Source organism: Nyctereutes procyonoides, unplaced genomic scaffold (genome assembly GCF_905146905.1).
Source record: "Nyctereutes procyonoides isolate TBG_1078 unplaced genomic scaffold, NYPRO_anot_genome, whole genome shotgun sequence".
Classification (NCBI taxonomy): Eukaryota; Metazoa; Chordata; class Mammalia; order Carnivora; family Canidae; genus Nyctereutes; species Nyctereutes procyonoides.
Window position 1 is genome coordinate 21,623,061 of NW_026575120.1, and position 11,908 is coordinate 21,634,968.

General features: G+C 62.6%; 1 long non-coding RNA gene across 1 annotated transcript; it reads right to left on the reverse strand.

Annotated features, from left to right (window-relative positions):
* Positions 1-7,411: 7,411 nt before the first annotated feature.
* On the reverse strand, positions 7,412-11,052 carry LOC129515636 (uncharacterized). Its single transcript, XR_008665615.1, has 3 exons — positions 8,764-11,052; positions 7,910-8,578; positions 7,412-7,775 (listed from the first exon to the last, which is right to left on the reverse strand). It is a non-coding gene; the product is annotated as an uncharacterized LOC129515636 (long non-coding RNA).
* Positions 11,053-11,908: the final 856 nt, after the last annotated feature.

The window sequence follows — 11,908 nt, forward strand, 5'->3', positions numbered from 1 at the left end:
TGGCAGCCCCGGCGCAGAGCGAGTCTCCCGCTGCCCAGAGCACGGGGCTCCCCAGGGATGGCCGACCTTCCCGCACGGGGACCGGTCAGAGTCCGGGCAGGGGCAGGGCTTCTGGGACTGGACTGGGAATTGCCTGCGGGGTCACACACACCCCTCCCAGGCCCGAGCGAGGGTGACACAGTGGTGACCTCCACCAGGTCCTTGACCTGTGGGTGGCTGGGGGGCCAGCTGGGTGGCCGGTTGGACACGGACTGTTGCCTTGGGGCCCTGGCCTCTGCAGGGGCGGCCAAGGTTGGAGCTCTGGGCCCGAGGTCAGGGTGACGGCCTCAGGCCTTATGGGTGCCTCTGTCCAGGACTCCCCGGCTGGTGTCCCACGGGCCTGGGCAGACCAAGGAGCCTAGAGCTATCACATGCATGCACACTCATGCCCACACATGTACGTGCACTGGAACATGCACACGCTGACACCCACAGACACACACACCTACACACATACACACACTGGCAAATGCTGACACCCACACACTCCCCACACTAACACACACGTACACACACCCATACATGTATACACACTGACACACGCACACACTAGCACACATTCACATGCACAAGCACACACTCACAAGTATTTATACACACGTGTGTACACAGATCAGCACACACAGTCATGTACCTACTGGTGCACACACAGGCACACTCACACATGTACACACACAGAGAGGCACACTCACATGTACACATTGGTGCACACACATAAATACACACAATGCACACACAGCAGCACACACACACCCATGCATACCCCTGTACACATGTGCTTTCACACATAATCACAATATTCAAACACACATGCATACACATGTACAAACAGATGAATAAGTAACACTAGCACTCAACAGTGAACTGCGTGGCTCATCACTGCGGTTTGGGGACAGTGGGGTCCGCATAGTAGCAGCCTAAGGTGCGACTCTACATAACATCCTTGTAACAGTAATGCTTTGAGATGTGACAGTAATGTGAGCCCAAAGTAAACACGCAGACACGACAGGTGCATCCTATACCCCAAAGGCAGTCGCTGTCCGTCTGAAAATGCCTCACACACGACTCGGGAATGGGAACAAGCCCTGGGATTTTTCCTGTCACAAAGGGGGCACGCTGAGTGTGCGAGTGGTGTCCTGTTACCCTCCCGGTGGGAGGGCCTCCTGCCGCTTGGACACGTCCGTCCCCCAGAGCAGGTGCCCAGGTTGCAGGGTGAGGGCGGGGGCAGCGAGTGGGGACAACAACGGAGCCAGGCACTGCCTTCCAGGAGCTCTCGGGGGGTTGGGACACATGCCCTCCTCCTGCTAACTTGTATCTTTATTTAGGATTTTTTTTCTTTTTCCTTTCGCTTTGACTGTAGTAAAATACACATAACATTTATCCCTGTGACATTTTCAAGTGCACGTTTCAGGGGCGATAAGGACACTTACATTGTTGCACGGCCACCACCCACCACGGAACATCTCCCTGGTCCCAAGTGGAACCTCTGCCCCGGTGAACGCTCACCTGTATGTGAACCTGGCTCCTCCAAGGATGGTTTGGCCGTGGTCACACACGGCGTCGCTGTCCTGGGCCTGGCCCGGGTCACTCAGAGGGAGTCCAGACTTCAGGCCTGATGTCCGGAGCGCGTCAGAGGCCCCGTCCTGCTCTGGCTGACGACCCACCCGCGTGTGCTCTCACTGTTCTTCCTTCCTGGCCACCCACCCCCCTGGACCTGGACCCAGGCCCAGGGCTCCTCCCCTCCTTCACCACCCCCATCCCCTCCCTCCCAGATGTCCTGGGCCTGTGGATCAGCTCAGGGGGCACTCAAAGCAACGGCTCACACCTGGTGACCCTTGAGCACCACTCAGCTGCTGGTGGGGGAGGGAGCCCTGCAGGTGCAGCACGTGTGTCCGCCCCCTCATCCCACAGAGACCAGGATTCCTGGGGGTCAAGGCCTCTGGCCCCTCCCCCCAAGCCAAGGCAGAGGCTGTGACCTTGCACCGCAGCTCCAGGAAGGGTCCTGGGTGCCCAGTGAGCGGCCTCCGCCCTGCCTGACCTGTCCCCTCAGAGACAGCCTCTTGGCTGCCAGGATCTGGGGAAACTGGGTGTGCCCACGTGCATGGACACTGGGGCCTCGGGAGCCCTGGGTGCAGGGCTGGTGGAGTCAGGTCCAGAGCTGGGGACAGAAGCCCTTCTGGGAGGCCCTGGGCTTCAAAGCCCAGTCCTGCCGAGTGACACGCCCGCCACACTTGCTTCTGGAATGGCCAGGCGAACCTGCTTGCGTCCCTGCCCTGACTCACTGCGTGGGCCTCTCCTGCCCCTCCCACTGCCCCCACACAGGAGCTGTTCACGGCGCCCTAGTTAGCTACCCCTGCCCCCCATTCCTGCAGCCCAGGCCTGGAGGGGAGCCACGCCCACCTCCCCAGCCCCTAAAGAAACCTGTCCCTGCCCTGTGGGCGTCCCTCTGCCTGGGAGGCTGTCAGTCACTGACACCCTTGTTGGTTCCAAGTAGCTGGTTTGCTCCGGCTGGGACGCAGGGACCCGTCCAGGGAGGAGGCTACCCCAGAAGAGGGAAGCAACGGCAGGGGCACAGTGCCCCAGTTTGCCCACAGACACACCTGGGGGAGGCGAGGAGGGGGCTAGAGGTCAGGTCTCTGCTCCCTGTGGTACTTCTCCCGCCAGCCAGACTCAGAACCCACTTCCAGCACATTCTGTCCAGGGCGGTCCCTCGATGGGGCATAGTACCTCCTCCATGCAGCCCGGGGGCGTCTGTCCCACCTCAGCCCAGCACTGCCCACTCCTGGCCCTGCTCCCAGGCTCCCCTTCCACTGCTGGCCCCATCGGGAGCCGGGCCCCATGACTGCACAGCTGCCGGTGCTGTGAGCAGGAGCAGGGATACCAGCTGCCTCGGTTCAGGTTATTTCTCCCTGGAGACCCACGAGCACCCCAGGCTGTGAAGGTCAGGTGTGCACTCCTGCCGTCTGGTCAGCTCCATCCTGCAGGGCAGCGCCCAGCGCCCTTCGTGTCCCCGGGGCAGGGGGCAGGGAGGCAAGCTGCCAGACCCACCTGGTGCTGGGTCCCCTGCCACTGCCAGCAGGAACACAGACCCCGGCTTGGACCCAGGGCCCATCTTCTGCCGGCATCTAGAAACCAGACTGGCTACCTGGCTCTTGTCACTGTGGGTGAAGCATTGTCCATTCATGCTCCCAAAGGGCAGACATGTCCGGGGAGAGAGCAGGGCAGCCTTCTCCCGAAGGGGTTGGGCAAGCAGGGTCATGGGCAGCATCCACCTGCAGAAAGTTCTAGAAGAGGAGAGAGACTCCTGGGCCCAGAGCAGGCTTCATCCCTTGCTGTGCTCAGCAGACCCCGAACCGAGGCCCTCAGCTGAATGGAGCAACAGTGTGCAGGCTGGGGGCCCACGTTGGGGGGTGGGGGGGGTCCTGCAGTGGCCTGGTTGCGTGGACAACACTCTTCCCGCAGTGGGTACTGGAGCACAGCATAGCTGGGAGAGTCGCCCAGTGAGGGGGGCACCCACAGCAGGGGGTGGGAGGGCGGCAGGTGAGGGAGCACCCAGTCCCTCCGCTTCTGTGGGAGCTGGGTCTCTGTGACAGCTTCCCCTTCCCGGCAAGCCCTGCGAAGGCCGCTGCCCTGCCCAGACCCAGGATGCCCCCCAGGGACACCCACTGTCCTGACCTAAACCAGTCCCCAGAGAGTGAGGCCCCAGGCGGGTGGGGGGCCTGGGATCCCCTGCAGCTTCTTTGTCGAGCCCCACCCCTTAGCTGGGTGCCCCTGCCGGTGACTGGTGTGCCCCTGTGGACCCGGGGTGCATCTCCTCGGCTCCTGGTACATCGAGTGGGCCCCAACCTGGATTGGGTGCCCAGGTGGCCAGAAGCGCTCGCACATCCACCACGTGCAAAGTCTTCACCCCGGCGAAGGACATCACCAGCTCTGTGAGGGAGCAGTGTTTTCTGCTGAGGGTTCAAGACCTGGGCTAAGGCGCCAAGAAAGGTCATTTTGTACATTAAATACACATCAGGCTTACGTTTTCTTTTATTTGTTTTTTTTTCTAAGATCTTATTTATTCATGAGACACAGAGAGGCAGAGACACAGATAGAGATAGAGGGGGAAGCAGGCTCCCTTTGAGGAACCTGATGCGGGACTTGATGCCAGGACCCTGGGGTCACACCCGGAGCCAAAGGCAGATGCTCCACCACTGAGCCACCCAGGTGTTCCTCCTTTATTTTTATTTTTTAAGATTTTATTTATTTATTCATGACAGAGAGAGAGAGAGAGAGAGAGAGAGAGGCAGAGACACAGACAGAGGGAGAAGCAGGCTGCATGCAGGGAGCTCGACGTGGGACTCGATCCCAGGTCTCCAGGATCACACCCCAAGCCAAAGGTGGCAGTAAACCGCTGAGCCACCGGGGCTGCCCCTCCTTTATTTTTTAATGAAAAATAAATCAACACAGAACCCTTCATTTCTCCCTGTGGAGTCGACCTTAGGGTCCACTGGCTCCATGGAGCCCGCGGAGAGGACCTTTAAGATCCTGGGAAGGTGGGACCGGGACTGGGGAGGGTGGCTGGATCTGCCTTGGCACCGTCTCCGTGAACGGCCATCCCCGCGGTGTGTGCGGTGAGGCCTGTGGTGTGCTGCCCACACCGCCCTCTGGGACTGGCCCACCAGTGGCGCTGCCTGCAATTCCTTCCCGGTTCTGGGGAAATGCAGATGTTTCTCCGAATCCCAAGAATCATCATTTGAGAAACCGGTAAGACGGGAAAAAGGACTGTGATTCCCTTAGGACAATTAGAGCCTAAGCTCAGCATAAGGATGGGCTGGCTGGGGACACCCCTGGTGCCGCGCACAGGCTGGAGTGGAAATGGCAAGCATGGCAGGGATGAGTTGGGGAACTGGGTGTGGGTGTGGGAGCGGGAGTGACATGGGCACCCTCCCCGGGAGCCGCTGTCGTCATGATATGCCTGATGGGGCCTGGGTGCTGCCACTGTGAGTCATGCCTGCCCACAGCAGCCCTGGCTAGCCTGCCTCCGACCCCGAGGGGGGACCCCCGCCCCCCCGGAACCCCTGGCCTCCAGGTCCTGCGGTGTGGGAGGGAGGGTCCCGTGCTGGGAGACCATCCCCTGGTGGCCAGAGCCTACCCTGTGACCAGGGCCCCCGGGTTGGAGTGTCTGCCGCAGGTCCTCTGATGCGCCAGTGACACAATGTTCATTATTAGACCAAACTTTTAGATTTTCCATGATGTGGAGTCAGGCGTCTGAGAGATGCTGGCATGACCGTGGGAGACCTAAGGGAACCATCCACAGGGAGCCAGGTGTTCAGTGCCGCATCTTCAAAACAGAAAGCCCCGGGATCCCTGGGTGGCGCAGCGGTTTGGCGCCTGCCTTTGGCCCGGGACGCGATCCTGGAGACCCGGGATCGAATCCCACGTCGGGCTCCCGGTGCATGGAGCCTGCTTCTCCCTCTGCCTGTGTCTCTGCCTCTCTCTCTCTCTCTCTCTCTCTCTCTCTCTGTGCCTATCATAAATAAATAAAATAAAATAAAATAAAATAAAATAAAATAAAATAAAAACAGAAAGCCTCAAATGTTTCCCATGACCCTATCACAGGAAAATGGTGCCTTATTTTTATGGGCAACCAGCAGTGCTTAAGGCACGGAAATAGGCGGGTAGTGAAAACGCCCGAGAACGTGATTCTGGGAAGGCACCGGGGCAGAGATTCTGACTTCTTCCCGGATCTGGACCATGAGCACCTGTCAGGTCCTCACTGCCTCCATTCCTGCCACCTCCCTGGCCCCGCGGGCCCTGTGTTTGGGGGGGGGGAAGGCCGTAGGGTGTGGCCTGGGCGAGTGCGGGTGTGTGCAGGTGGTGCGCGCAGAGCAGGCCTTCCTGCAGGAGGACACGCAGGTGCGGTGGGGGCGGCTACAACAGGGTGGGCGCACCTGGCTGGGGCCCAGGGTGGGGACACACCGGGTGGGCCACACATGCCACACGCTCTTCCCCGCCCCCACCGTCCGCAGAGCACGGCCCAGGTGGGGGAGCCATCAGACGGGTTGCCATAGGTCACTGAGCCCACGGCTCCGCGCCAGCTGCAGCCCTGCCTCACTTGGGGGTGCCCGGGGAGCCCCAGGCCTGAGCGGCTGCTCCGAACTGCCTGGTTCCAGTCCTGCATGTCTGCTCCTTCATGTAATAAGAACATTTTGATTTCTGGGGGCACCTGGGGGGGCTCCATCGGGGAAGCCTCTGCCTTCAGCTCAGGTCATGGTCCTGGGGTCCTGGGGTCCTGGGATCAGGCTCCATGTGGGGAGGGGAAGGACTACGGTGCCATCAGTGAGGGGCCATGTTGGGCAGGCCCCCGGGTGCCCCCCACCCCAGCTTCCTGAGACAGGGTCCCTTCGGCACCTGCTCCTTCCTGCTTCCCTGTGTCCCCCGCTTGGCTCGTGCTCTGGCACGGCCCTGTTTCCCCATGAGCCCCAGGTCTTCATGGGTTAGACCCAGGGCTCTTGTTGGGGCTCCTCCATCCAGTCCTGCATGGGAGGGCACAGGTGCATTCGTGAGGAATGAAACCCGAGGGCGGTGAGGGTCCGGAGCTGTGGAGGCGAGAAAATTAAGGTCATTCCACTCTAAGTTCAGCGCTAGCACAAGTACAGCCATCCCAGGCCCCGGTGAATAAGCTGAACTCTACCTTACTTCAGTTACAGGAAGAAAACAGCTTACAGCTTGACCTCCTAGAAAGCCCCATATTAGAATAAAAACAGAGCCCAAGCCAAGGGCAGGAAGCCCCTATTAGAATGAGAACAGAGCCCAAGCCAGTGGCAGGAAGCCCCATATTAGAATGAGAACAGAGCTCAATGCCCTTGAAGGCCCCATATCAGAATGTAAACAGAACTTGAGGAATTGCTCCAGCCCTTCTGGAGGTCCTCTAGACCAGACCCTAAAACTAAGCTGGAACCGACTTCGGGGTCCAAGTCCCTGCTCGGCTGTGTCGGGTACACTTGGACCCAAGCTCGAGTTTGTAAATAAACCCTCGTGTGTTTGCATCGGTGTCGGCTCCTTGGTGGTTTCTCGGATTCGCGATCTTGGGCACGACAGGAGCAAGCAAGAACACAGGGTGGATGGCGCTGACTGGCCCTGAAGAAGCAGAGCAAGTTGGGGATGGGTAGCCAGGGGCCAGAAGAGACAGAGATGGGACAATGAGCCCCCTCCCTATGCCCCAGGCTGCTCCCGTGGCCCTGGGTCCCAGAGGCTCCAGAGACCCAACAAGTTCAAAATGTCCGTGTGGGGTCCCCCGAGCTTGTGCCCATCTCATCAGCGTCACAGGCCTCCAGTCCTCGTCCCCTTCCTCCTAGAAACCTGGGCTGCAGAATCGGCCCCAGCCCCCTGCCCCTCTCACTGCACCCACCCCCCGCCCCGCGCAGCCCCCCGGCCCTGGGATCAGGCGATGCCCCCTCTCTCCCTCCCACTGCAAGGGCAAACCCCAGATCTGGCCACCACCTGCTCCTCTGGCCTGGCCCCCAGTCTGCCCAACCCCTTGGGGCCAGCTCTGTCCCTGGGGCATCGTGGGAGGGACAAGGGACGGGGTACTTCCCACAGCGTATGAACCCTTTCCTTCCGTGCACATTCGTCCTCAGAGTACAAGGTCACCAGGGCCACAGAGCAGCAGCAAGCGTAGTGGAGTGTCCCTCAGGAGGCATAGGGAGAGCAGCGGGCAGGTGGACCCCATGGACGGCACACGGGTTCACCTTAACGTGGGAAGGGTGCGTCTGAGGTGCCTGAGGACTGTGTTCCTCGGCCCCTGGGGCAGGGTGCTCACACCTACCTGGCTGTGGACCACAGGCCCCACCCCCACTGCACCTGCCCAGGTGGGGAGGCCTACCTGGGCGTCTTGGGGAGCTGCACTCGGGGGGGTGAGGCCTCCTCTCCTCCTCGGGGGCTCTGGATGCAGGGGCAGCACCCCGGCCCAGCTGGCGGTCCCCGTGTCATCAGGGCGTGACTCTGGGGCCTGCCATCCCTCCAGGTGGCCCTTGTCCTCCGTGGCTGTGTTTACCTTCTTCCCGTCTCTCTAGCCTGCCCAGGCTCCGGGCATGCCCCCATGGTCCAGCCAGAAGAGCCACCCCATGCCCTCTGGGGAGACAGATGCCGACCTTCCACCTCTGCCCTCCAGGCTCGTCTTTACAAGGTCCTTATGAGGTCCGCTCTGTCTGCCACCCACTGCCCGGCCAGGCCGGACAGACCAGGGTCTCCTATTTGGGGCGGTCTTTGTGCCTTCCAAGCTCTGGCCCAACCCCAAGGAGGACTTGGAGGCCACCCCAGGGATCGGCTGTCCTGGCTGCTGCCCCCCTGGACATGCTTGGGACCAAGACCCAGTCTTTACCACGCCCTCCTGGCTTTGGCTGCCCCGCAAGTGGTGCCCTGGGTCCCAGGCACACCCGGGGTAATGGGTGGAGCTCACTGTTTGCCTGAAATCCGACCTCCCTGGGTGTCCTGTCCCTCAGGCGGGTATAGTCGTGATCTCCCACAGGCCTTGGCTCTCCAATGGAATGTTCTGGAAAGTGGCCCCAGGGCCGCAGAAAAGGGTGCCTGGGGCCGAGCTCTCCCCCACCTCCACCTGCACTGCAAAGGGGTCTTCCTACAGCCGGCCCCACATCTCCACCTTCCAGAATGGTCGGCACACAGCAGACTGCACCATAGGACTGAGGGTTTTGCTAAAGAAACCATAACTTAAATTACCTGGAGGACGTAAGGTGCTTCGGAAGCCACAGCCAGTGTGTTGCCCAGTCCTGACCGAGGACGTCGCCGGCCAGGGGCTGAGAAGCTCGGGCAGGGGATGTGTCCGTGGGCAGGCGGAGAGCTGAGGCAGGGCTCCAGGGTCTCTGCTGTGAAACCTCCGCATCCGTTCATGGGGCCCCTGGCCGCGGTGCACCCAGGGCCCTGGAGGCTGACCGTTCTGTGCTGGGGGGTCCTAGCCTGGTGGCTGGTCCACAGCGCCCGGGGCCTCCACTCACCGGGTGTGGGTAGCACGCTCGCTCCCGCAATGGGTGAGGCAGCCTCAAGCAGGTCACAGCACCGGGGGCCGTGCCTGAGGCAGGGGAGGCTCCGCGGGTCCGAACCAGGGGCAGACTCGGGATGAGCTGCGCGACACCGACCTCAGCTGCAGCCCTGGGTGAGCCCGGGATACCTGCACCTCTCCCTGCCCCCGCAGAGCAGAAGCCAACGTCTGGTTTGGTTCCCAATTCCCTGAACCACTAGAGGAGGCACCTTCCCTGCCTGGGGGCCTGATCAGCATCGCGAGGGTGACGAGGGCAGTTGCCCACCGGCCCAGAGGAGCAGCTGTGCTGACCTTGGTGGCTTTGCCGAGCGTGGTCCCCACCCCTTTCTAGGATGACCCGGGCTTTGCTCACCTGTCACCGCCGGTGCATGCAGCCTGCCTCCCCATGTGCTGCCAGCCCCTGCCGGCTCACCCTCCAGTGGGTGCAAGGACTGACCCGGGCAGCAGGTGTCACGGGGTGGCGGCCCCTCTTCCTGGTTACCATGTGCCTCCCACCTCTCCCAGTGCTGTATGCTGCCCCTGAGCCAGCACATGGCTGGGGCCCCACATCTGATCCCCAAATCCCGGTGCTCTGGGCCCATGTGGCCGCTCCATCAGCTGCACCCACTGCCAAGTCCCATATCCCCAGACATGCTGCTGCTCCCTGCCCTGCTGCTCCCCTGCCATCCCCTTCTGGCAGAGCTGGTCCCACTTGGGTTTTGGGTTTCAGCTCAGCCTTTGGTGTGGGAAAGCTTGCTTCCATCCCCTGTGGAGAAGCAAGTGCTGCTGTCTGACCTCTGCCCTACTGGGGAGGCAGGGGGAGGCAGGGGGAGGCAGGGGGAGGCAGGCGGTGGCAGCTGGGAGGGGTGGTGAGGGGGGTGTCTTATGAAGTGTTTGTAGAGGGAAGGCAGGAGCAGAGACCAACCCAGGGACCGGACCTGCTCCGATGCATGTAGAGAGCGAGGCTTATTTGTCCTCGGGCCTTGGTCTGTGGGCCTGGAAAGACCCCAGAGCCGGTGTCCCACCAAGGTGTGTGTGGGGTAAGGCATAAGGGGGCACAGTGGCCATTCCACCACCCTGGCCACGGGCCTGGCCTGTGCTGTGTCCCTAACAAACCAAACAGAGGTATTTGTGGTCTTGGGGTGCAAATGCCTTGCCTGCCAGAGCAATGCCCTGGAAGGAAGGCTTCCCACGGCCACAGGAGGGGGGCAGGCTGCAGCCCAGAGCAGGGAGCGGCCATGGTTCCGGCAGGTGCCCCCACTTGCTGCTGCAGGGGTACAGACACCGAGGCTTCCCGAGTAGCCACCCACGTGTCCTGTGCTATGTGGCAGCGCTGGTGCTCACGGCTGAGGGTAGGCAGGTGGGCCTCTGTACCTCTCAGCCACATGCATGCGCAACTCGGATTTCACAAAAACAGCAGCCATCTGAACACAGTGCAGAATCCGGGGTGGACAGGAGGTGGGGTCCCCTGCTGGGCTGGCACCCAAGCCCTGAGGGCTGGCACCCAAGCCCTGAGCGCTGGCCCCTCACACTGTTGGCTTGGGGAGGCCCTGGGCCCACGTGCTGGGGCAAATGTTCATTTTACAACCAGGGAAACTGAGGCCCAGAGACTGTGAGAGGCTGAAAAAATATTAAAAAATCAAAACCAGGGATCCCTGGGTGGCGCAGCAGTTTGGCTCCTGCCTTTGGCCCAGGGCGTGATCCTGGAGACCCGGGATCGAATCCCACGTCAGGCTCCCGGTGCATGGAGCCTGCTTCTCCCTCTGCCTGTGTCTCTGCCTCTCTCTCTGTATGACTATCGTAAATAAATAAATAAAAAATTAAAAAAAAATCAAAACCAGCATTAAGACAGCGTAGGAGTCATCTCGGGGTGGGGGCAGCTGAATGGCAGCCCCCAAAGGCGTCGGTCCCACCCCTGGAAGCTGTGCACTCAGCGTCATACGGGGCAGGTTGGCAGGGACTCAGTTTAGGATGCTGGGCTGCAGGTTATCCTGGATCATCGGGTGCCCCCCCCCCCCCCCGTCCTTATCTGGGAAAAAGCCTCGCCCACATCCCCCACCCCACCCGGGAGCCAATACGGCCGGCACAGCCCCTGCAGGAGAGGCCGTCGCGGGGCGGCCGGTCCTCGGCCAGGGCGGTCGGCAGGGTCGGCAGGACGAGGGGCCCAGCCCCCGAGCCGCGCCCGCAACTGACGCTCCCCCTCCCCGCCGGGCCGACTGGGGGCGGCTGCGGGGCCTGCTGGCCGGGGGCAGGGGGCCGGGGGCGGGGGGCCGGGTGCGCGGGGCCGGGAGCGCAGGGCCGGGTGCGCGGGGCCGGGAGCGCAGGGCCGGGGCGGGGGGCCGGGATCGCAGGGCCGGGAGCGCAGGGCCGGGAGGGCAGGGCCGGGGCGGGGGGCCGGGTGCGCGGGGCCGGGGCGGGGCGCCGGGGGCCGGGAGGGCCGGGAGGGCCTGCGCGACCGTCTTGCCGCGGAAGGGGTTTCCAGGTCGTGGAGCTTTTCTCCCGGTCGGCGAGGGGCACGGCCTTCCTTGTACGCGTCTGTCCCAGGTGATCCCAGGAGAGGCCGGACGCTGAGCGGCGAGGGCCCCCGGCCCCGGGTCCCCTCCTCCGAGACGGCGGGTGGGGCGGCGGGACCACGGAGAGCCACCCTCGCCGGCGCGGGGCAGAGGCGCCCCCGCCCTCCTGTCTGGGAGCGTCGGCAGCCCGGGGGCAGGGCCGTCCGCGCGCAGCCCCGGCGCCCCCTGCCGGCCAGGTCCGCACGTGCGGGGCTGCGGCGGGCGGGGCGGAGACCCCTCCCACGGGCTCGCGCGGGCGGGGCGGTCTAGACTCGCGGGCGGGTCTGGGCCGCCC